Source organism: Bufo gargarizans, chromosome 1 (assembly GCF_014858855.1).
Source record: "Bufo gargarizans isolate SCDJY-AF-19 chromosome 1, ASM1485885v1, whole genome shotgun sequence".
NCBI classification, from domain to species: domain Eukaryota; kingdom Metazoa; phylum Chordata; class Amphibia; order Anura; family Bufonidae; genus Bufo; species Bufo gargarizans.
Genome location: NC_058080.1, coordinates 283,703,726 through 283,730,425, shown reverse-complemented (window position 1 = coordinate 283,730,425; position 26,700 = coordinate 283,703,726).

The window sequence follows — 26,700 nt, the reverse complement described above, 5'->3', positions numbered from 1 at the left end:
CAAGGGGCTGATTAGACAGCATGAATATTGCACAGGTGTGCCTTAGACTGCCCACAATAAAAGATCACTCTGAAATGTGCAGTTTGATCACACAGCACGATGCCACAGATGTCACAATGTTTGAGGGAGTGTGCAATTGGCATGCTGGCTGCAGGAATGTCTACCAGAGCTGTTGCCCGTGCAATGAATGTTCATTTCTCTACCATAAGCCGCCTCCAAAGGCGTTTCAGAGAATTCGGCAGTACATCCAACCGGCCTCACAACCGCAGACCACGTGTAACCACACCAGCCCAGGACCTCCACATTCACATCGGTTTGCATAACCAAAGAATTTCTGCACAAACTGTCAGAAACCGTCTCAGGGAAGCTCATCTCATCGGGTCTGGACCTGACTGCAGTTCGTCGTCGTAACCGACTTGAGTGGGCAAATGCTCATATTCGATGGTGTCTGGCACATTGGACCATCACCTCATGTTGCAGCATGATAATGTACGGCCCCATATTGCAAGGATCTGTACACAATTCCTGGAAGCTGAAAACATCCCAGTTCTTGCATGGCCAGCATACTCACCAGACATGTCCCCCTTTGAGCATGTTTGGGATGCTCTGGATCAGCATATACAACAGCGTGTTCCAGTTCCTACCAATATTCTGCAACTTCGCACAGCTATTTAAGAGGAGTGGACAAACATTCCACAGGCCACAATCAACAGCCTGATCAACTCTATTTGACGGAGATGTGCTGCACTGCGTGATGGAAATGGTGGCCACACCAGATACTGACTGGTTTTCTGACTCCCCCCCCCCCCCCCGGAAAGCAAAACTGTGCACATTTCAGAGAGGTCTTTTATTGTGGGCAGTCTAAGGCACACCTGTGCAATATTCATGCTGTCTAATAAGCACCTTGATATGCCACACCTGTGAGGTGGGATGGATTATCTTGGCAAAGGAGAAGTGCTCACTAACACAGCTTTAGATAGATTTGTGAAAAATATTTGAGCGTAATGGGTCTTTTGTTTATGTAGAAAATGTTCAGATCTTTGAGTTCAGCTCATGAAAAATGGGAGGAAAACCGAAAGTGTTGCGTTTATATTTTTGTTCAGTGTACATATATATCTATATACTTCATCAATATATTACATAAAGAGATATAGCTTAGTATATATATATATATATATATATATATATATACACAGTACAGACCAAAAGTTTAGACACACCTTCTCATTCAAAGAGTTATCTTTATTTTCATAACTATGAGAATTGTAGATTAACACTAAAGGCATCAAAACTATGAATTAACACATGTGGAATTATATACATAACAAAAAAGTGTGAAACAACTGAAAATATGTCATATTCTAGGTTCTTCAAAGTAGCCACCTTTTCCTTTGATTACTGCTTTGCACACTCTTGGCATTTTCTTGATCAACTTCAAGAGGTAGTCACCTGAAATGGTTTTCACTTCACAGGTGTGCCCTGTCAAGTTTAATAAGTGGGATTTCTTGCCTTATAAATGGGGTTGGGACCATCAGTTGCGTTGTGGAGAAGTCAGGTGGATACACAGCTGATAGTCCTACTGAATAGACTGTTAGAATTTGTATTATGGCAAGAAAAAAGCAGCTAAGTAAATAAAAACGAGAGGCCATCATTACTTTATGAAATGAAGGTCAGTCAGTCCGAAAAATTGGAAAAACTTTGAAAGTGTCTTCAAGTGCAGTCACAAAAACCATCAAGCGCTACAAAGAAACTGGCTCACATGCGGACTGCCCCAGGAAAGGAAGACCAAGAGTCACCTCTGCTGCGGAGAATAAGTTCATCCGAGTCGTCAGCCTCAGAAATCGCAGGTTAACAGCAGCTCAGATTAGAGACCAGGTCAATGCCACACAGAGTTCTAGCAGCAGACACATCTCTAGAACAACTGTTAAGAGGAGACTGTGTGAATCAGGCCTTCATGGTAGAATATCTGCTAGGAAACCACTGCTAAGGACAGGCAACAAGCAGAAGAGACTTGTTTGGGCTAAAGAACACAAAGAATGGACATTAGACCAGTGGAAATCTGTGCTTTGGTCTGATGAGTCAACATTTGAGATCTTTGGTTCCAACCACCGTGTCTTTGTGCGACGCAGAAAAGGTGAACGGATGGACTCTACATGCCTGGTTCCCACCGTCAAGCATGGAGGAGGTGTGATGGTGTGGGGGTGCTTTGCTGGTGACACTGTTGGGGATTTATTCAAAATTGAAGGCATACTGAACCAGCATGGCTACCACAGCATCTTGCAGCGGCATGCTATTCCATCCGGTTTGCGTTTAGTTGGACCATCATTTATTTTTCAATAGGACAATCACCCCAAACACATCTCCAGGCTGTGTAGGGGCTATTTGACCATGAAGGAGAGTGATGGGGTGCTGCGCCAGATGACCTGGCCTCCACAGTCACCGGACCTGAACCCAATCGAGATGGTTTGGGGTGAGCTGGACCGCAGAGTGAAGGCAAAAGGGCCAACAAGTGCTAAGCATCTCTGGGAACTCCTTCAAGACTGTTGGAAGACCATTTCAGGTGACTACCTCTTGAAGCTCATCAACAGAATGCCAAGAGTCTACAAAGCAGTAATCAAAGCAAAAAGTGGCTACTTTGAAGAACCTAGAATATGACATATTTTCAGTTGTTTCACACTTTTTTGTTAGGTATATAATACCACATGTATTAATTCATAGTTTTGATGCCTTCAGTGTGAATCTACAATTTTCATAGTCTTGAAAATAAAGAAAACTCTTTGAATGAGAAGGTGTGTCCAAACTTTTGGTCTGTACTATATATATATACATATACATACACAGGGTGAGGGGAAGGTCAGATTATTCACACCCACAAATATTTATGAGGGAGAGCTTAGTCATTGTTGTTACACACCCCCACAGCTTTGCTGTAGCATGTAAACAAAGCAATAATAACAGAACCATGCAAAGGTGTAAGTATGTGTTTTTCTCTTAAGAAATCAATCTTAACTAATGTATATGTATGTCCTGATTAGGGATGAGCGAACCCGAATTGTATAGTTCGGGTTCATACCGAATTTTGGGGTGTCCGTGACACGGACCCGAACCCGGACATTTTCGTAAAAGTCCGGGTTCGGGTTCGGTGTTCGTCGCTTTATTGGCGCTTTTTGAAAGGCTGCAAAGCAGCCAATCAACAAGCGTCATACTACTTGCCCCAAGAGGCCGTCACAGCCATGCCTACTATTGGCATGGCTGTGATTGGCCAGAGCACCATGTGACCCAGCCTCTATTTAAGCTGGAGTCACATAGCGCCGCACGTCACTCTGCTCTGATCAGCATAGGGAGAGGTTGCAGCCGCGACGTTAGGCCGAGATTAGGCAGTGATTAACTCCTCCAAAGGACTTCATTCAGAGATCGATCTGCAGCTGTGGATGATTGAACTGCTGCTATTGAATTGCTCACTGTTTTTAGGCTGCCCAGAGCGTTTTTCAGTCACTTTTTTCTGGGGTGATTGGCGGCCATTTTGTGTCTTGTGGTGTGCCAGCACAAGCTGCGACCAAGTGCATTTAACCCTCAATGGTGTGGTTGTTTTTTGGCTAAATCCTACATCAGGGTGAAGCTGTCACACCAAGTGCATTTAAACAGCAATAGTCTGGTTATTTTTTGGCCATATACTACATCAGGGGCAAGCTGAGCCTGTCACAAAGTGCATTTAACCCTCAATGGTGTGGTTGTTTTTTGGCTAAATCGTACATCAGGGTGAAGCTGTCACACCAAGTGCATTTAACCAGCAATAGTCTGTTTATTTTTTGGCCATATACTACATCAGGGGCAAGCTGCGCCTGTCACCAAGTGCATTTAACCCTCAGTAGTGTGGTTGGTCAAGCTGTCACACCAAGTGCATTTAACCATCAATAGTGTGGTTATTTTTTGGCCATATTCCAGTCTAATTCTGTCAGTAAACGTATACCTGTCACCCAGCACCTAAATACTAGGCCTCAAGTATATACAGCTAAATCTGTCGCTACTGGTGTGGCTGGTCAAGTTATTTAGTGTCCGTCAAAGCACAGTTTTTGTTCTGGGTTGAAATACAATTCCCAATTTAGCAATTTCCTAATTTAGTGGTTTCTGCTGTATCAGAGCTATTTTAAATTTATCCCTAAAAGGGTATATCAGATTCAAGGTGCACATAGGGTCATTCTGAATAACTTCACACACACGCTACTGTGCATTTCCAAGTCTAATTCTGTCAGTAAACCTATACCTGTCACCCAGCGCCTAAATACTAGGCCTCAAATTTATATCCCGCCAAATCTGTCGTTACCGCTGTACTGTTGTGGCTGGTCAAGTTATTTAGTGTCCGTCAAAGCACAGTTTTTGTTCTGGGTTGAAATACAATTCCCAATTTAGCAATTTCCTAATTTAGTGGTTTCTGCTGTATCAGGCCTACTTTAAATTTATCCCTAAAAGGGTATATCAGATTCAAGGTGTACATAGGGTCATTCTGAATAACTTCACACACACGCTACTGTGCATTTCCAAGTCTAATTCTGTCAGTAAACCTATACCTGTCACCCAGCGCCTAAATACTAGGCCTCAAATTTATATCCAGCTAAATCTGTCGTTACTGCTGTACTGTTGTGGCTGGTCAATTTATTTAGTGTCCGTCAAAGCACAGTTTTTGTTCTGGGTTGAAATACAATTCCCAATTTAGCAATTTCGTAATTTAGTGGTTTCTGCTGTATCAGAGCTATTTTAAATCTATCTCTAAAAGGGTATATCAGATTCAAGGTGCACATAGGGTCATTCTGAATAACTTCACACACACGCTACTGTGCATTTCCAAGTCTAATTCTGTCAGTAAACCTATACCTGTCACCCAGCGCCTAAATACTAGGCCTCAAATTTATATTCAGCTAAATCTGTGGTTACTGCTGTGCCTGTATTAGTGTAATACGGTACCTAAATAGATAGCCAGATAGTGTTAGGTGTCTGTAAAAAAAGGCCTGAATTTGAATTCAATACATTGGGCCAAATAATATTTTTGTTGTTGTGGTGAACGATAACAATGAGGAAAACATCTAGTAAAGGACGCGGACGCGGACATGGTCGTGGTGGTGTTAGTGGACCCTCTGGTGCTGGGAGAGGACGTGGCCGTTCTGCCACAGCCACACGTCCTAGTGTACCAACTACCTCAGGTCCCAGTAGCCGCCATAATTTACAGCGATATTTGGTGGGGCCCAATGCCGTTCTAAGGATGGTAAGGCCTGAGCAGGTACAGGCATTAGTCAATTGGGTGGCCGACAGTGGATCCAGCACGTTCACATTATCTCCCACCCAGTCTCCTGCAGAAAGCACACAGATGGCGCCTGAAATCCAAGCCCATCAGTCTGTCACATCATCCCCATGCATACCAGGGAAACTGTCTGAGCCTCAAGTTATGCAGCAGTCTCTTATGCTGTTTGAAGACTCCGCTGGCAGGGTTTCCCAAGGGCATCCACCCAGCCCTTCCCCATCCACATTTGTTTGCAGGGGATTTACCTACATGTTGCTGCCTTTTGCAGCCCTCTAGCCCTTTCCTGGGCTGTTTTACAGCCTTTTTAGTGCCGAAAAGTTCGGGTCCCCATTGACTTCAATGGGGTTCGGGTTCGGGACGAAGTTCGGATCGGGGTCGGATCCCGAACCCGAACATTTCCGGGAAGTTCGGCCGAACTTCTCGAACCCGAACATCCAGGTGTCCGCTCAACTCTAGTCCTGATCAGTTTTAAAAGTTTTTTTTCCCCCATAACTCGGATAACCCCTTTAACTGCAGAAATGCACTGAGAATATATGTTTCTTGTAGTACTGAAATACACCCCTATACGCTTTCACCAGAAATACCTGCAACAGTGCAGTGCTTATATATTTTTCTTTTTTTACTATAATACGCCCCTATAGACTTTCCACAGAAATAACTGAATATATATTTCTTGTTGTACTGGAATATGCCCCTATATGCTTTCACCAGAAATCGCTGCAGAAGTGAAATGAGTATATATTTTTCTTGTAGTACTGATATAAGATACTGAAGATACTAAGATATAAGCCACTAAAGGCTTTTCAACATAACACTTGCAGCCCAATAACAAATTGCTGGAATGACAGAGCTGTCTAATGGCTATTTGGATCCCCAAATAATCTTTCCCTGCACTTGTGAATCACTTTCCTATCAATCTCCGTAGCCCCTTTTGACGTCTCTCCCTGCACTAAGATGCTGTGAAATGATTCCTGCCTATCCTTTCCCTGCACTTACAAATTGTTTTTTCTGTCTTTTTTTTCCACAATTAGGTTTTTCCAATTGCTGTCCCTAGCACCTTCAGACGTCTGTCCCTGCACTCTGAACGCTGGAAAATGGCAGAATCTAAAATGGCTGCCGCATTTATAGGGCTTTGACATCACAGGGCTGGCTCCTGATTAGCTGCATGCAAGCATAATGTTTTTTGGGGTACTATCTCTCCTTGGGGAGAGAGCGTCTTAGTCGGTGTGAGGAGACTTATCGGTCATGCATGATCCTTTGGAATTCTGGGAAGAAAGGGATGTAAATGAGCTCTTAACAAGCTCTGCCTTTAATGCCACCAGATGTAAGGCAGCTTTCCTATAAGTCAATGTTCAACCCTTTCAATAGGCCTTGAGATATGATTCAGATATTAAATAAGCCAGCACCTCATCTGCTGACAGCTGTATTGGGGTGATTGCCCCTTAGTAGGAATTTTCTGGCTGCTTGGCTCAGAAATTGATAATTGAATATTTCAGAAGGCAAGTAAATTTTTACCATAATTGGAAAAAGAGGAAAGTGTGTTATCATAATTATGGGAGTGAAGATAACATTTTAAATATTGAAATTATACGTTTTACTTGGGAATAAATAAATTAGCGCTTGCTGAGTGTTGAGAGATTTACATTCAAAATCCCAGTGTAAATGAAATACCATTCCTGCCATTAAATCAAATGATTTAATTGGTAACCTGTCTACTGTAGCAGTAAAGAAGACAATGTGGCAGCACATAGCCATCAAATGCTATGTACGAGAAATATTTATGGTCTGTTTAGTCGGGTTAGCTCCCAGATAACCTCTGACACCATCCTTCATTCAGTAAAGAGCTCATTAGCTATAAAAGTTGGTGACATGTCAGTTGTAGCAGGACAAAGGCTGAATTTGTACTGATAATTTGCAAGATTGGGAGGTCTGTCAGACTCAGATAGCAGCACACTAACTTTTAAATTGTAAAAATGGCAGATCCTAAAACAAAATCTAAAAAGATTAAATATAATAGAATATAAATTTTAGTATTATTAATTTAAAAATATTTTAATAAGGACAATAAAATCCTGTATTTAAATAGTTTATATTGGTGGATTAAGGAGAATTTGTGAACACAAAAAGGAGCGTAATATTTAGACAGCATGTTATCACTTTCCAGACATTCGCTGTACATGTACAGCAGAAGTGCAGTATTTAAAAATGGTTCCTGTTCCATGAGTCCAGCTGCTGTCATAGCCATCGGGTTTCTGGTATTTCAAATGGCAAAGATCTGGGGCCAATGCTTGTGATCAATAATAATGCCTTTCTCATACTTTTAGTAGAAAGGTTCTGATCAGGCGCAAAATCACAGGTTCCAATACGTCTCTTGTAGGTGAATCTTCTTTATTTACATCATAATTAAAAGATGTATAAAAACAACGCGTTTCGGGGCTCAAATTGTCCCCTTCATCAGGTTAACAGGTAGTCACAATGACTAGTAGTAAAATACAGGTTTATATAGATAAAAAAACGCCAAAAGACAAATTACATGGAGGCTGCCCACAAATGGGAGGGGCTAGCCCCAGGTATAATGTCACATATTATAATAAAGCTTTTTGACTTTTAGACCTCATTATTGCTAATGATGCAATGGTGGGACAATGCCGGTATTGAGTCAGCGATTATAAAGGACTAAACTATATATGATGCGGCCGGTAAACTAAGGTCACATGACCGCTACACTGCGGTCATGTGATAGGGGCAGGCCGTCTGCTGTATTCCATGAGCGCTAGGCGCTTGCGCTCTGCTCCCCTGTGACTCCTCTCTGTGCCGCTCGGTCATGTGATCGCAGGACTCGCTATCAAATGGCCGGTATCCATGACTGCAGGGACGCTTCTATGCAGCATAACCGAACGCAGTGCCCAGGGACCATCCCACTCAGTGCGATACTGAGATGTGGAACTGGATGGTAGCATATACCTGGGGGTCCAGTATATAAAAATACAAGATGAGGCCACACCAGCATTAGATAAATTGATAAATAAATAAATGAATAAGTACATACATTCATGCTAATAGACTCCTAAAGATGAACCATTATTCATATAGTATATAGAAATATATATGTATAAAAATATATAAAAATGAACATACATATATCTGTATAAAAGTTAAAAAAAATTTATATAGTAATACATAGATATACAATAAATGTTAATAGTGTTATGATGGATATAAAATTAATGAAATTAAATTAAATTAAATATGCCCTCAATCATGATGAATAAAATTAATCAATAAAATAATTATCTAAAAAAGGGGGGGGGGAGAATATGTATCGATTGCTGGTTCTCGTTTTTTTTTTTAATTGATCTCAAAAGCTTCGTTAAGGCCATATGAATTCAGAATATTCAACTTAAAGATCCAGTACATTTCCCTACGTCTAATGTACTGGGTATCTTTATTTAGGTGACTTGGGATTTGTTCAATTGGGGTCACCTTGAATCCGGCTGAACTACCCTCATGATGTTCTGCAGCGTGTCTGGATATGCTGTGTTTCCAGTATTCTTTCTTCACATTTGATCTGTGTTTATTCAGTCTGTTCCGCAGTGTTTAAATCGTACGCCCCACATACTGCAGATTGCACGGACATTCTAAGAGATATAGGACGTGGCTGGATTCACAGTTTAGGCTGCTAATAATGGGGAATGACTCCTTGCTAACTCGACTATAAAAAATGCATGTTTGGCATATACTGGAGCAGCATAGACATCTTTTGTGTCCTCACTCAGAGATGCCTTTAGGGACAGTGGAATCGTGTTTCTCAGAACGATATGTAACCGGATTCAGTTTGCTGGGTGCAAGAATGTTTTTGAGGGTACACGCTCTCTTGTACGCGAGTTTTGGGAATTCTGGGATGATTTGATTTAAAATGGGGTCTCTTTTTAAAATATGCCAGTGTTTTTCTAAAACCGCAAAAAATCAACATGATTTTGGTTATAAGTAGTGATAAAATTGCAACTGTATTTCTCGTTGCTGTTATCTTTTTTCTTTTTTGAGGCTGGAAACAGACATTCATCTTGGGTGAGTTCTGTGGCCTTTGCTCTTGCACCAGAAATAATATTAGGGCGGTAGCCTTTTTCAGTGAACCTGGAGGTCAGAATATCACACTGTTGGTTGAAGTCATCTTCACGAGTACAATTTCGTCTGAGTTGTTTGAATTGACTGAAGGGGATGTTCGCCTTCCATTTCCTATAATGTGTGCTCTTGAAGTCTAGATAGCTATTGCTATCGACCTTTTCTGAAAAAGGTGCGTGTATTTATTTTCCTGTCCTGAATAAAAATTTCTAGATCCAGAAACTCCGTTTTTTCATTGCTGTATGTGCCAGTGAAAGTAATTCCCCAGTCATTGGTGTTAAGGTAAGAGATGAACTTATCAATAGATGCTGGGTCCCCATTCCAAATAAAAATCAGATCGTCGATGTATCTGCGGAAAAAGACGATATTGTTGTTGGCCCAAAAGCTTGAGTGGTAGATGAATTCCTCCTCAAATGCCCCCATGAATAGATTCGCGAAACTGGGCGCAAAGTGCGTCCCCATAGCGGTCCCACGTATTTGTTTGTAGATGTATTTTTGGAATGTGAACACGTTATGCGTAAGTATGAATTCAATGCCCCTCATGATAAATGCCTTTTGTGTAGCAGGCATTTCTGAATCAATATTAAAAAAACTGGATGTACACTTTATGCCCAAGTCGTGGGAGATGTTCGAATATAGTGCTGAACATCATGTCAATTTGAATCAGGAACCAAATGCAAGTATTGACGAAAAAACTCTACTAACTTTATATCATGATCTAGAGAAACTTATGTCGGATGAAATACAACACCAACTTGATGCCAGTTTTCTTGAGATTTATCTTAAGGAGAACATTGTCCCCCGTGGTCTAAGACTATGGTTTGGGAATTCCTTTAAGGAGGATACTGACTTCTGTAAAGAATGGGACAATTATTTGCTTAAATGTGCAAAAGGACTTATCACCAGACTGATAGACAAAAGGTGGTCATTATATTTGGAATGTGGTAGGAAAATATCTGAATGCCACAATATAATTTCTAAATATAAATCACACACTGCCTTTACCAAATTCGATCGGCTCATTACATCTAGGATACTATCAGTGGAAAAAGATACACTATATAAAAAGAGCAATAAACTCCATAGAGACAGACAGGATTTTGCCACCAATAACATAAAACACTGGTTGAAACCTGATATGTCTAGGCATATAACAGACAATCATATCAAACCACACTCAGCTATTCCTAATCCAGAGGACAATACCATAGAAAATAACAACACACCGCATCTTACTAAACACCCTCACAGCGATAGTGGAGCCCAGATCCAACCCCCCCCTGTTCATAAACAAGTACACAAATATAAAAAATTCCACAAACCCTGGGTGTCATATTCTAAAGGAAATAGATCCAATTACAATGAAGCGTCACATTCCCAAGGTACTAGATCAAATAAGTTCTCAAGACCACAGACCCATTATACACCGAAATACAATAGAATACCAGTTGAAAAGACACCAACTTTAAATCCTGACCAGCACACATCCCATAGTGTCTGCCATACCCCCATTGGTAGATCCGTGCACACTCATGGTCCATCTAAGGACATAGTCATTCAGGAATCCCCAGGTTCTGTATTTCAGACTCCTCTACTTACTCCCAGTGGAGTACTTGCTCCCCCCACAACCATCACCACACTAAATCTTACCTCTCCATCTTCAATGTTTTCCACTGAAATACTCAATACATGTGGTCCACTCAATCTACCACCCACTGAGTTTTCTATTCATCCCAATCAATATCCTTCAGTTTCATCCAACTCCCCCACTCCCTTAGCCTGTTCTGATTTGGAGATTGACTCTCTCCTTACCATCCATGTGAGTACCTCTCCACCAACAACTTCACACTTGAGCTTGTCGCAAACTGACTATAATATACCTGCCAGTGCATCTTCCACCACTTCTGACAATATCCACACAAACCGACATAACGGTTCACCGGCTATAGAATGCTCTACAGCTGGCCCCTTTACATCCATGGTATCTTTTTTAGATCTCCCTCCTCTCATCCATCCTACTACCGTCCATCCCATCCCCAAAAATCCCCAAACCGCCAATATAGCCAATTATTTTCGCCCACTAAGCCACAAATCTGTAAAAAGAAAAAACCAAGGAGAGGCTGTAGAGCAGGTCAACACAAAAAGAAGAATCCCCACCTCTCGCAGCCAATATTGATTCCCAAACCAGATACATCCCCTCTTTCCGATGGCATTTTTAACCTGTCCAGTCATGTACTGACACCAAATGAGATGGCGGTATTGTCCAAAGGACTTTCCTTCTGCCCCACTAGTAAAATTAAAGAATTTGAATCTCTTTCTTGATTTGAATCGGTATATAAAGAAACTTACCCTCAAAAGGCACTTCAAGATAAAAGAAAATTCCAACACTGGTCCGAGATTTGAGCCAAATACTATATCCTCGGACACGGAAGAATTGTAGCATTACCTTCTGAAACCACCATCTACCTTTTATCCAATCCACCATAAGGGGAATTTCCTTGATAATTTTTATTCTGTGGTTTCCAATGATTTTAGGGATATCAACTTTAAACCAGAAATAAGGCAAAACATGAAACTATCTGAGAAATTAGCCCTCAAGAAGCTACAATCAGATACCGACCTAATTATTAGAAATGCCGATAAGGGGGGGGGGGGCATTGTCACCCAGAACCGTGAAGATTATGTTAAGGAAGCTCTAAATATTTTATCCAATGATAAATACTATCGACTTCTTGACTCTGACCCCTCTGAAACACACATAGAAGAATTTCAGACTCTAATCAAATCCGCAGATCTTTGTCTAAATAAGAAAGAGAGGGAATATATTATGGTGAAAGAATCAGCACCAGCTATTTTTTACCATCTTCCTAAGATCCACAACTTGGGCATAAAGTGTACATCCAGTTTTTTGGATAATGATTCAGAAATGCCTGCTACACAAAAGGGGCATTGAATTCATACTTACGCATAACGTGTTCACACTCCAAAATTACATCTACAAACAAATACGTGGGACCGCTATGGGGACGCACTTTGCGCCCAGTTTCGCGAATCTATTCATGGGGGCATTTGAGGAGGAATTCATATACCACTCAAGCTTTTGGGCCAACAACAATATCGTCTTTTTCCGCAGATACATCGACGATCTGATTTTCATTTGGAATGGGGACCCAGCATCTATTGATAAGTTCATCTCTTACCTTAACACCAATGACTGGGGAATTACTTTCACTGGCACATACAGCAATGAAAAAACTGAGTTTCTGGATCTAGAAATTTTTATTCAGGACAGGAAAATAAATACACGCACCTTTTTCAAAAAGGTCGATAGCAATAGCTATCTAGACTTTAAGAGCACACATTATAGGAAATGGAAGGCGAACATCCCCTTCAGTCAATTCAGACGACTCAGACGAAATTGTACTCGTGAAGATGACTTGAACCAACAGTGTGATATTCTAACCTCCAGGTTCACTGAAAAAGGCTAACCCCCTAATAATATTTCTGGCGCAAGAGCAAAGGCCACAGAACTCACCCAAGATGAATGTCTGTTTCCAGCCTCAAAAAAGAAAAAAGATTACAGCAACGAGAAATACAGTTGCAATTTTATCACTACTTATAACCAAAATCATATGTTGAGTAAAGCGGTTTTAGAAAAACACTAGCATATTTTAAAAAGAGACCCCATTTTAAATCAAATCATCCCAGAATTCCCAAAACTCACGTACAAGAGAGCGCGTACCCTCAAAAACATTCTTGCACCCAGCAAACTGAATCCGGTTACATATCGTTCTGAGAAACACGATTCCACTGTCCCTAAAGGTAGCTCTGAGTGCGGACACAAAAGATATCTATGCTGCTCCAGTATATGCCAAACATCCATTTTTTATAGTCGAGTTAGCAAGGAGTCATTCCCCATTATTAGCAGCCTAAACTGTGAATCCAGCCACGTCATATATCTCTTAGAATGTCCGTGCAATCTGCAGTATGTGGGGCGTACGATTTAAACACTGCGGAACAGACTGGATAAACACAGATCAAATATAAAGAAAAAATACTGGAAACACAGCGTATCCAGACACGCTGCAGAACATCATGAGGGTAGTTCAGCCGGATTCAAGGTGACCCCAATTGAACAAATCCCAAGTCACCTAAATAAAGATACCCAGTACATTAGACGTAGGGAAATGTACTGGATCTTCAAGTTGAATAGTCTGAATCCATATGGCCTTAACGAAGCTTTTGAGATCTATTTATAAAAAACCGAGAACCAGCAATCGATACTGTCACGGCCATGGTTATGGTCGTGACTCCTGAACCGCATGCGGTTGTCAGCGGTCTTTGGTTTGGTTGTCAATCACAGGTGAGGGCTGTGGTATTTGCCTCACCTGTGGTTGCCGCTGGCAACAGTATGTATGTGGCAACATAGCAGTCTGAGCTGTGTCATGGCAGCTTGCTATGTTGTGCATGCGGTTGTGTGTGATATGTGTGTATGTGTGCACTTGGTTTTATGTATTGTGTGCACTTCCCCTTTAAGTGGTGTTTTCCCTTCCCTGGTGGTGGAAGGGTTAACTCCCTTTTCTGTGTATGTGAGACACTGGGTGTGTCTGTGTGGGTGTGGCCACTTAGGCCTATAAAGCCTCTGTGTTTGGTATGTCTCAGTGGGTTGCTTCAGCCATGCTTAGCTGGAGCAGCCTCCTGTGAACTCCATCTGCCAGTGGGGGCCACCCTTGTGGTCATAAACTAACTGTGACTCTTAAGTTTATGTTGATGTCCATTTGATGTTTTCCTTTGTTATGTTATGCACCTATGGATCTGGGTTCCTGTGTGTTTGTGTGTGTGCTGTGTCCATTTGAGTTTGGGTGTGGACACTTGCTGTCTTGCACGGGATCCAGTCTGAGTGTCTGTGGCAGGTAGGTGTGGAAGTGCTTTTCAGCCTCCTGCCATATCCATAGGCTGTTTATGTTCCTTTCCATGCAGCTTGGCCAGTGAGACTCCTGTTCATTCATGTCCAGAAGGAACAGGTCGTCTTACCCTGCTCCTTGTTCCAGGGCAATCCTGAGGGCTAGTAGGGACCCCAAGGCATCCGGTGTATGAGTCCTCCCACCTTCAGGGTTGACTCATATGGATAGGAGTCAGGGTCAGTTTAGGGACGCGATAGGAGGTGACCTGCTCCCTAATACTGTCGTCCTGGTCAAGCAGCGCGTAACATCTTCTGACATTGAACGGCTGAGGGTTTTCCCCATCCTCAGCCGTGACAGATACATATTCTCCCCTCCCTCCCTTTTTTAGATATTAATTTTATTGATTAATTTTATTCATCATGATTGAGGGCATATTTAATTTAATTTCATTCATTTTATATCCATCATAACACTATTAACATTTATTGTATATCTATTTATTACTATATAATTTTTTTTTTACTTTTATACAGATTATATGTATGTTCATTTTTATATATTTTTATATGTTTTTATACATACATATTTCTATATACTATATGAATAATGGTTCATCCTTAGGAGTCTATTAGCATGAATGTATGTACTTATTCATTTATTTATTTATCAATTTATCTAATGCTGGTGTGGCCTCATCTTGTATTTTTATATACTGGACCCCCAGGTATATGCTACCATCCCGTTCCACATCTCAATATCGCGCTGAGTGGGATGGTCCCTGGGCACTGCGCTCGGTTATGCTGCATAGCAGCGTCCCTGCAGTCATGGATACCGGCCATGTGATCACGAGTCGTGCGATCACATGACCGGGCGGCACAGAGAGGAGTCACAGGGGAGCAGAGCGCATGCGCCTAGCGCTCATGGAATACAGCAGCCGGCCTGCCTCTTTCACATGACCGCAGTGTAGCGGTCATGTGACCTTAGTTTACCGGCCGCATCATATATAGTTTAGTCCTTTATAATCGCTGACTCAATACCGGCATTGTCCCACTATTGCATCATTAGCAATAATAGAGTATTTATATACTGAGGTCTAAAAGTCAAAAAGCTTTATTATTATATGTGACATTATACCTGGGGCTAGCCCCTCCCATTTTTGGGCAGCCTCCAGGTAATTTGTCTTTTGGCATTTTTTTTATCTATATAAACCTGTATTTTACTACTAGTCATTGTGACTACCTGTTAACCTGATGAAGGGGACAATTTGAGCCCTGAAACGCGTTGTTTTTATACATCTTTTAATTATGATGTAAATAAAGAGGATTCACCTACAAGAGACGTATTGGAACCTGTGATTTTACGCCTGATCAGAACCTTTCTACTACAAGCACCCTTTGGGGGATTGGGCATCCGATCCCAAAGACACTTCTTCTGCGGCTGCATTCACGGATCCTAAGGATCTATATATATATCTACATAACTACAAATAGAGTTGTGTCTATTATTGCACAACCCTTTTAGGTGAGCATCTCTATTTATCAAACGATTCAGTTTGTTCTGAACATACTACCCTATTGTGCGCCCCCACCCCTTTCTCTTTTGTCTCTACGTTCCCCTCCTGACCGAGGGGAATTTAGATTCACCCGTGGTTACCAAGATTTCTCATACTTTTAACTCTTCAGATGCCGTGGTCAAGTGTGATCACGGCATCTGAGTGCGCTAAAACTGGGAGCCACGTGCTTCCTAGCCCGGAACACCTCCTCCTTGCTAAGATTGCAGAAGACATCCCATTGTAGTAATAGGACTGAACCTGTACAAGGCTTACAGGTCTAATACTGGTATATTCCAAACCTGGCAGGTGGCAGTATTGCATTGGATTATACTGAAACTTATATTCTGTAATGGATAAGAATCCATTACATTATACAAATGGCGATCTAATGATTGCATGTTCTAGTTACCTTGGGTGTCTAAAAAAGTAAAAAAAGGTATTAAAAATATAAAAAAATTCTAATCACCCCCTTTCCCCAGAATAAAAGTAAAAATAAATAAACAATCAAAATTTCTGATCTGCATTTTTCTCGTCGCTTCACTTCCCCCAAAAAACTGAATAAAAAGTGATCCAAAAGTAATTCACACTCCCAAATAGTGTCCCTTAACCCTTCTGTAGACATTTAAAAAAAGTATGGGAGTCGGAATATTGTGATGAAAAGAAAAAATAGATTTTTTTCCAGTGTTTATTGTTTTCAGTATTAAAATACAAGAAAAAAACTATACAAAAGTTGTATCTTTGTAATCATACTGACACAGAGAACCAGTAGAACAGATCAGTTTTACCACATAGGGAACGCCCTAAAAACAAAACCCATTAAACTATGGCAGTATCAAATTTTTTTCCAACTCCACCACATTTTGAATTTTGACAGCTTCCCACTACATCATATGCAATATTAAATAGTTCAATCAGAAAGTACAACTTGTCTTGCAAAAAATAATCTCCATGTCCATGTGGACTCCAAAATAAAATAGTTATGGCGCTGGGTAGGCAGGGAATAAAAAACAAATATACAAAAGCTGAAAATCACTTGGTCCTGAAGAGGTTATTGAGCAGAAGAAACTGACCATGCTCATGTACAGTTTTGTGGGAAAAGATTCTGCAAAACATACAAAGCTATCACATCATATACATATACATTTATGGTGCATTTACACTGCCCAAGTGAGAAGGCAATTACAGAGAAGGAACTGTTCCTTCCTGATAACTGCCTGCTCCTCGGTGGAGGTAAAGAGCTGTCATACATTACAAGTATAACAGAATCTTTACCACAAAACTATATACAAATCTGCTCAGCAAATCCTTCTGCTCTATAACATGCTGTCTGCATTCTGTGGTGACAGGTTCTCTTTAAGAGACGTTAGGCTCTGCTTCATAATATGTAGGCTCAGTTTATTTGCCTTCTCTCCAGCTAGCACGATGGGCAAGTTCAGATAATTAGAACATCTGGCTACTGTTGAGCGCTGTACAATTACATTTAATTACTTTGGCTTTTTCTATCTCATCTGCTTGGGAAAGATAAGTTAAAGCTTTATATACACTGAGATTTCTATTTCTTTTTGGATGTTTTTTTTTATAAACAAATGCTGCAGTTATTTGTGTTCTATTGTGATGCTGTAATAGTGTATTTTAAATCACTACTAGAGATGAGCAAAGTTTAAAAAAAAAAAATTTGATTCCGATGCTTCACCGAATTTTCTCCAAAAATTTGATTTTATTCAAATTAATTTGTGATGAAGCATGTTAAAAATCAGCTATTTCCAGGCTGCAGGGAGTGTGTATATCGGTGTACATCTCTGTGCATTGCATAAACATGCTTATCTAGTCCGCTGTTGTAATGAAACCGTTACTGTGCTTCAGTATGACTGTCAGTTGGCAGGTGTCACTCTTAGAATCAGTTCACATTTATCTTATTTGGTCAGTTACAGGTTAAAAACTGACCAAATAATTGAAGTGTGAACTCAGCCTTACAGGTCAATGTTAGTGTTAGGTATAAAGGACTTAACCGTGCAGTGGTCCAAGATTGTACTATAGAGCGCGAGAGCGCTCTCCTCCTACACCGTCTGCTGATTCCACATATATTGCTAGAGAACCTGTTCTGTTACACGCTGATAAGCAGTAAGTTTGTGTTGATGTCACTGTTTATTTTTCCCTTTATCTGTTCCGTCACAAGAATAACCCCCAAAAAAACGGATCCTGTCTTTTAAAGGAAATCTGTCACCAGGATAATCGTTATTAAAGTAAGGCCTTAGCCTAATAACACTTAGTACCTTATTTCCAGATGTGCCTTTGTTTCAGCAATAGATGTTGGCAAACGCTATTGTGCCTTTGCAGCTCAAGGAGGGTGTGTTTTGTAGTGTAAAAGTGGCTGAAGTGCATGCACAGTTTTCTGGTCATTTCAAGAAATCTTGCAGTTGGGTGGAAGACATCAGGAACCTCTTTACAACCGGATTAAAGACGTGCGCCATGCAGGGCAAATGGGTCAGCCCTCCTCGATGCAGTGCCAAAACCAAGGTTCCGATCTTCAGTTTGCGAGGAGGTAGCCAGGATTTGATTTCCTCTTGAAGGACGCTAAGCAGTTCCTCCCCAGTGTTACTCCATTTGCCCCAATTTCACCCCAATTACAGAATCAAAGATTAATGGAATTACTTACAGTGCCTTGCCAAAGTATTCACCCCATTTTTTTTCTTTTGCTACATTACAGCTAGGGATGAGCGAACTCGAACTGTATAGTTCGGGTTCGTACCGAATTTTGGGGTGTCCGTGACACGGACCCGAACCCGGACATTTTCGTAAAAGTCCGGGTTCGGGTTCGGTGTTCGTCGCTTTCTTCGCGCTTTTGTGACGCTTTCTTGGCGCTTTTTGAAAGGCTGCAAAGCAGCCAATCAACAAGCGTCATACTACTTGCCCCAAGAGGCCATCACAGCCATGCCTACTATTGGCATGGCTGTGATTGGCCAGAGCACCATGTGACCCAGCCTCTATTTAAGCTGGAGTCACATAGCGCCGCCCGTCACTCTGCTCTGATTAGCGTAGGGAGAGGTTGCGGCTGCGACAGTAGGGCGAGATTAGGCAGATTAACTCCTCCAAAGGACTTGATTAACTGATCGATCTGCAGCTGTGGATCATTGAGCTGCTGATCCTCAATTGCTCACTGTTTTTAGGCTGCCCAGACCGTTTGTCAGTCACATTTTTCTGGGGTGATCGGCGGCCATTTTGTGTCTTGTGGTGCGCCAGCACAAGCTGCGACCAAGTGCATTTAACCCTCAATGGTGTGGTTGTTTTTTGGCTAAAGCCTACATCAGGGTGAAGCTGTCACACCAAGTGCATTTAACCAGCAATAGTCTGTTCATTTTTTGGCCATATACAAAATCAGGGGCAAGCTGCGCCTGTCACCAAGTGCATTTAACCCTCAATGGTGTGGTTGTTTTTTGGCTAAAGCCTACATCAGGGTGAAGCTGTCACACCAAGTGCATTTAACCAGCAATAGTCTGTTCATTTTTTGGCCATATACTAAATCAGGGGCAAGCTGCGCCTGTCACCAAGTGCATTTAACCCTCAATGGTGTGGTTGTTTTTTGGCTAAAGCCTACATCAGGGTGAAGCTGTCACACCAAGTGCATTTAACCAGCAATAGTCTGTTTATTTTTTGGCCATATCCCAGTCTAATTCTGTCACTAAATCCATACCGGTCACCCAGCGCCTAAATACTAGGCCTCAAATTTATATCCCGCTAAATCTGTCCTTAGTGCTGTAGCTGGGCGAGTTATTTAGTGTCCGTTCAAGCACATTTCTTGTTCTGGGTTGAAATACAATTCCCAATTTAGCAATTTCATAATTTAGTGGTTTCTGCTATATCAGAGCTATTTGAAATCTATCCCTAAAAGGGTATATAATATTCAAGGTGCACATTGGGTCATTCAGAATAACTTCACACACACCCTCTACTGTGTATTTCCAAGTCTAATTCTGGCACTAAACCCATACCTGTCACCCAGCGCCTAAATACTAGGCCTCAAATTTATATCCCGCTAAATCTGTCCCTAGTGCTGTAGCTGGGCGAGTTATTTAGTGTCCGTTCAAGCACATTTCTTGTTCTGGGTTGAAATACAATTCCCAATTTAGCAATTTCATAATTTAGTGGTTTCTGCTATATCAGAGCTATTTGAAATCTATCCCTAAAAGGGTATATAATATTCAAGGTGCACATTGGGTCATTCAGAATAACTTCACACACACCCGCTACTGTGTATTTCCAAGTCTAATTCTGGCACTAAACCCATACCTGTCACCCAGCGCCTAAATACTAGGCCTCAAATTTATATCCCGCTAAATCTGTCCTTAGTGCTGTAGCTGGGCGAGTTATTTAGTGTCCGTTCAAGCACATTTCTTGTTCTGGGTTGAAATACAATTCCCAATTTAGCAATTTCATAATTTAGTGGTTTCTGCTATATCAGAGCTATTTGAAATCTATCCCTAAAAGGGTATATAATATTCAAGGTGCACATTGGGTCATTCAGAATAACTTCACACACACCCGCTACTGTGTATTTCCAAGTCTAATTCTGGCACTAAACCCATACCTGTCACCCAGCGCCTAAATACTAGGCCTCAAATTTATATCCAGCTAAATCTGTCCCTAGTGCTGTAGCTGGGCGAGTTATTTAGTGTCCGTTCAAGCACATTTCTTGTTCTGGGTTGAAATACAATTCCCAATTTAGCAATTTCATAATTTAGTGGTTTCTGCTATATCAGAGCTATTTGAAATCTATCCCTAAAAGGGTATATAATATTCAAGGTGCACATTGGGTCATTCAGAATAACTTCACACACACCCGCTACTGTGTATTTCCAAGTCTAATTCTGGCACTAAACCCATACCTGTCACCCAGCGCCTAAATACTAGGCCTCAAATTTATATCCCGCTAAATCTGTCCTTAGTGCTGTAGCTGGGCGAGTTATTTAGTGTCCGTTCAAGCACATTTCTTGTTCTGGGTTGAAATACAATTCCCAATTTAGCAATTTCATAATTTAGTGGTTTCTGCTATATCAGAGCTATTTGAAATCTATCCCTAAAAGGGTATATAATATTCAAGGTGCACATTGGGTCATTCAGAATAACTTCACACACACCCGCTACTGTGTATTTCCAAGTCTAATTCTGGCACTAAACCCATACCTGTCACCCAGCGCCTAAATACTAGGCCTCAAATTTATATCCCGCTAAATCTGTCCCTAGTGCTGTAGCTGGGCGAGTTATTTAGTGTCCGTTCAAGCACATTTCTTGTTCTGGGTTGAAATACAATTCCCAATTTAGCAATTTCATAATTTAGTGGTTTCTGCTATATCAGAGCTATTTGAAATCTATCCCTAAAAGGGTATATAATATTCAAGGTGCACATTGGGTCATTCAGAATAACTTCACACACACCCGCTACTGTGTATTTCCAAGTCTAATTCTGGCACTAAACCCATACCTGTCACCCAGCGCCTAAATACTAGGCCTCAAATTTATATCCCGCTAAATCTGTCCTTAGTGCTGTAGCTGGGCGAGTTATTTAGTGTCCGTTCAAGCACATTTCTTGTTCTGGGTTGAAATACAATTCCCAATTTAGCAATTTCATAATTTAGTGGTTTCTGCTATATCAGAGCTATTTGAAATCTATCCCTAAAAGGGTATATAATATTCAAGGTGCACATTAGGTCATTCAGAATAACTTCACACACACCCGCTACTGTGTATTTCCAAGTCTAATTCTGGCACTAAACCCATACCTGTCACCCAGCGCCTAAATACTAGGCCTCAAATTTATATCCCGCTAAATCTGTCCCTAGTGCTGTAGCTGGGCGAGTTATTTAGTGTCCGTTCAAGCACATTTCTTGTTCTGGGTTGAAATACAATTCCCAATTTAGCAATTTCATAATTTAGTGGTTTCTGCTATATCAGAGCTATTTGAAATCTATCCCTAAAAGGGTATATAATATTCAAGGTGCACATAGGGTCATTCAGAATAACTTCACACACCCGCTACTGTGCATTTCCAAATCTAATTCTGTCACTAAACCCATACCTGTCACCCAGCGCCTAAATACTAGGCCTCAAATTTATATCCCGCTAAATCTCTCGTTACCGCTGTCCTGTTGTGGCTGGGAAAGTTATTTAGTGTCCGTCAAAGCACATTTTTTGTTCTGGGTTGAAATACAATTCCCAATTTAGCAATTTCATAATTTAGTCGTTTCTGCTATATCAGAGCTATTTGAAATCTATCCCTAAAAGGGTAGATCATATTGAAGGTGCACATAGGGTCATTCAGAATAACTTCACACACACGCTTCTGTGCATTTCCAAGTCTAATTCTGTCACTAAATCCATACCGGTCACCCAGCGCCTAAATACTAGGCCTCAAATTTATATCCCGCTGAATTTGAATACAATACATTGGGCCAAATAATATATTTGTTGTTGTGGTGAACCATAACAATGAGAAAAACATCTAGTAAGGGACGCGGACGTGGACATGGTCGTGGTGGTGTTAGTGGACCCTCTGGTGCTGGGAGAGGACGTGGCCGTTCTGCCACATCCACACGTCCTAGTGTACCAACTACCTCAGGTCCCAGTAGCCGCCAGAATTTACAGCGATATATGGTGGGGCCCAATGCCGTTCTAAGGATGGTAAGGCCTGAGCAGGTACAGGCATTAGTCAATTGGGTGGCCGACAGTGGATCCAGCACGTTCACATTATCTCCCACCCAGTCTTCTGCAGAAAGCGCACAGATGGCGCCTGAAAACCAACCCCATCAGTCTGTCACATCACCCCCATGCATACCAGGGAAACTGTCTCAGCCTCAAGTTATGCAGCAGTCTCTTATGCTGTTTGAAGACTCCGCTGGCAGGGTTTCCCAAGGGCATCCACCTAGCCCTTCCCCAGCGGTGAAAGACATAGAATGCACTGACGCACAACCACTTATGTTTCCTGATGATGAGGACATGGGAATACCACCTCAGCATGTCTCTGATGATGACGAAACACAGGTGCCAACTGCTGCGTCTTTCTGCAGTGTGCAGACTGAACAGGAGGTCAGGGATCAAGACTGGGTGGAAGACGATGCAGGGGACGATGAGGTCCTAGACCCCACATGGAATGAAGGTCGTGCCACTGACTTTCACAGTTCGGAGGAAGAGGCAGTGGTGAGACCGAGCCAACAGCGTAGCAAAAGAGGGAGCAGTGGGCAAAAGCAGAACACCCGCCGCGAAGAGACTCCGCCTGCTACTGACCGCTGCCATCTGGGACCGAGCACCCCAAAGGCAGCTTCAAGGAGTTCCCTGGCATGGCACTTCTTCAAACAATGTGCTGACGACAAGACCCGAGTGGTTTGCACGCTGTGCCATCAGAGCCTGAAGCGAGGCATTAACGTTCTGAACCTGAGCACAACCTGCATGACCAGGCACCTGCATGCAAAGCATGAACTGCAGTGGAGTAAACACCTTAAAACCAAGGAAGTCACTCAGGCTCCCCCTGCTACCTCTTCTGCTGCTGCCGCCTCGGCCTATTCTGCTGCTGCCGCCTCGGCCTCTTCCTCCGCCTCTGGAGGAACGTTGGCACCTGCCGCCCAGCAAACAGGGGATGTACCACCAACACCACCACCACCACCTCCGTCACCAAGCGTCTCAACCATGTCACACGCCAGCGTTCAGCTCTCCATCTCACAAACATTTGATAGAAAGCGTAAATTCCCACCTAGCCACCCTCGATCCCTGGCCCTGAATGCCAGCATTTCTAAACTACTGGCCTATGAAATGCTGTCATTTAGGCTGGTGGACACAGACAGCTTCAAACAGCTCATGTCGCTTGCTGTCCCACAGTATGTTGTTCCCAGCCGGCACTACTTCTCCAAGAGAGCCGTGCCTTCCCTGCACAACCAAGTATCCGATAAAATCAAGTGTGCACTGCGCAACGCCATCTGTGGCAAGGTCCACCTAACCACAGATACGTGGACCAGTAAGCACGGCCAGGGACGTTATATCTCCCTAACTGCACACTGGGTAAATGTAGTGGCAGCTGGGCCCCAGGCGGAGAGCTGTTTGGCGCACGTCCTTCCGCCGCCAAGGATCGCAGGGCAACATTCTTTGCCTCCTGTTGCCACCTCCTCCTTCTCGGCTTCCTCCTCCTCTTCTTCCACCTGCTCATCCAGTCAGCCACACACCTTCACCACCAACTTCAGCACAGCCCGGGGTAAACGTCAGCAGGCCATTCTGAAACTCATATGTTTGGGGGACAGGCCCCACACCGCACAGGAGTTGTGGCGGGGTATAGAACAACAGACCGACGAGTGGTTGCTGCCGGTGAGCCTCAAGCCCGGCCTGGTGGTGTGTGATAATGGGCGAAATCTCGTTGCAGCTCTGGGACTAGCCAATTTGACGCACATCCCTTGCTTGGCGCATGTGCTGAATTTGGTGGTGCAGAAGTTCATTCACAACTACCCCGACATGTCAGAGCTGCTGCATAAAGTGCGGGCCGTCTGTTCGCGCTTCCGGCGTTCACATCCTGCTGCTGCTCGCCTGTCTGCGCTACAGCGTAACTTCGGCCTTCCCGCTCACCGCCTCATATGCGACGTGCCCACCAGGTGGAACTCCACCTTGCACATGCTGGACAGACTGTGCGAGCAGCAGCAGGCCATAGTGGAGTTTCAGCTGCAGCACGCACGGGTCAGTCGCACTACAGAACAGCACCACTTCACCACCAATGACTGGGCCTCCATGCGAGACCTGTGTGCCCTGTTGCGCTGTTTCGAGTACTCCACCAACATGGCCAGTGGCGATGACACCGTTATCAGCGTTACAATACCACTTCTATGTCTCCTTGAGAAAACACTTAGGGCGATGATGGAAGAGGAGGTGGCCCAGGAGGAGGAGGAGGAGGAGGAGGAAGAGGGGTCATTTTTAGCACTTTCAGGCCAGTCTCTTCGAAGTGACTCAGAGGGAGGTTTTTGGCAACAGCAGAGGCCAGGTACAAATGTGGCCAGCCAGGGCCCACTACTGGAGGACGAGGAGGACGAGGATGAGGAGGAGGTGGAGGAGGATGAGGATGAAGCATGGTCACAGCGGGGTGGCACCCAACGCAGCTCGGGTCCATCACTGGTGCGTGGCTGGGGGGAAAGGCAGGACGATGACGATACGCCTCCCACAGAGGACAGCTTGTCCTTACCCCTGGGCAGCCTGGCACACATGAGCGACTACATGCTGCAGTGCCTGCGCAACGACAGCAGAGTTGCCCACATTTTAACCTGTGCGGACTACTGGGTTGCCACCCTGCTGGATCCACGCTACAAAGACAATGTGCCCACCTTACTTCCTGCACTGGAGCGTGATAGGAAGATGCGCGAGTACAAGCGCACGTTGGTAGATGCGCTACTGAGAGCATTCCCAAATGTCACAGGGGAACAAGTGGAAGCCCAAGGCCAAGGCAGAGGAGGAGCAAGAGGTCGCCAAGGCAGCTGTGTCACGGCCAGCTCCTCTGAGGGCAGGGTTAGCATGGCAGAGATGTGGAAAACTTTTGTCAACACGCCACAGCTAACTGCACCACCACCTGATACGCAACGTGTTAGCAGGAGGCAACATTTCACTAACATGGTGGAACAGTACGTGTGCACACCCCTCCACGTACTGACTGATGGTTCGGCCCCATTCAACTTCTGGGTCTCTAAATTGTCCACGTGGCCAGAGCTAGCCTTTTATGCCTTGGAGGTGCTGGCCTGCCCGGCAGCCAGCGTTTTGTCTGAACGTGTATTCAGCACGGCAGGGGGCGTCATTACAGACAAACGCAGCCGCCTGTCTACAGCCAATGTGGACAAGCTGACGTTCATAAAAATGAACCAGGCATGGATCCCACAGGACCTGTCCGTCCCTTGTCCAGATTAGACATTAACTACCTCCCCATAACCATATATTATTGGACTCCAGGGCACTTCCTCATTCAATCCTATTTTTATTTTCATTTTACCATTATATTGCGAGGCTACCCAAAGTTGAATGAACCTCTCCTCTGCCTGTGTGCTAGGCCTAAATATATGCCAATGGACTGTTGCAGTGGTGGCTGACGTGAAGCCTCATTCTCTGCTATGACATGCAGACTGATTCTCTGCTGACATGAAGACAGATTCTCTGTTACGGGACCTCTCTGCTCTGCCTGTGTGCTAGGCCTAAATATATGCCAATGGACTGTTGCAGTGGTGGCTGACGTGAAGCCTCATTCTCTGCTATGACATGCAGACTGATTCTCTGCTGACATGAAGCCAGATTGTCTGTTACGGGACCTCTCTGCTCTGCCTGTGTGCTAGGCCTAAATATATGCCAATGGACTGTTGCAGTGGTGGCTGACGTGAAGCCTGATTCTCTGCTATGACATGCAGACTGATTCTCTGCTGACATGAAGCCAGATTGTCTGTTACGGGACCTCTCTGCTCTGCCTGTGTGCTAGGCCTAAATATATGCCAATGGACTGTTGCAGTGGTGGGTGACGTGAAGCCTCATTCTCTGCTATGACATGCAGACTGATTCTCTGCTGACATGAAGACAGATTCTCTGTTACGGGACCTCCCTCCTCTGCCTGGGTGCTGGGCCTAAATATATGCCAATGGACTGTTGCAGTGGTGGCTGACATGAAGCCTGATTCTCTGCTATGACATGTGTAAGGCCGATTCATTGGCCTGTATTTGTGGGAGGGGCTTGGCCACCTACTTCAACGGCCGGCGCCCTCCCACAAACGTACGTAGTGCAGAGTCCTTGGAAGCGTGCGCTCGTACCTGGCAGTCGTCTGGTGGATT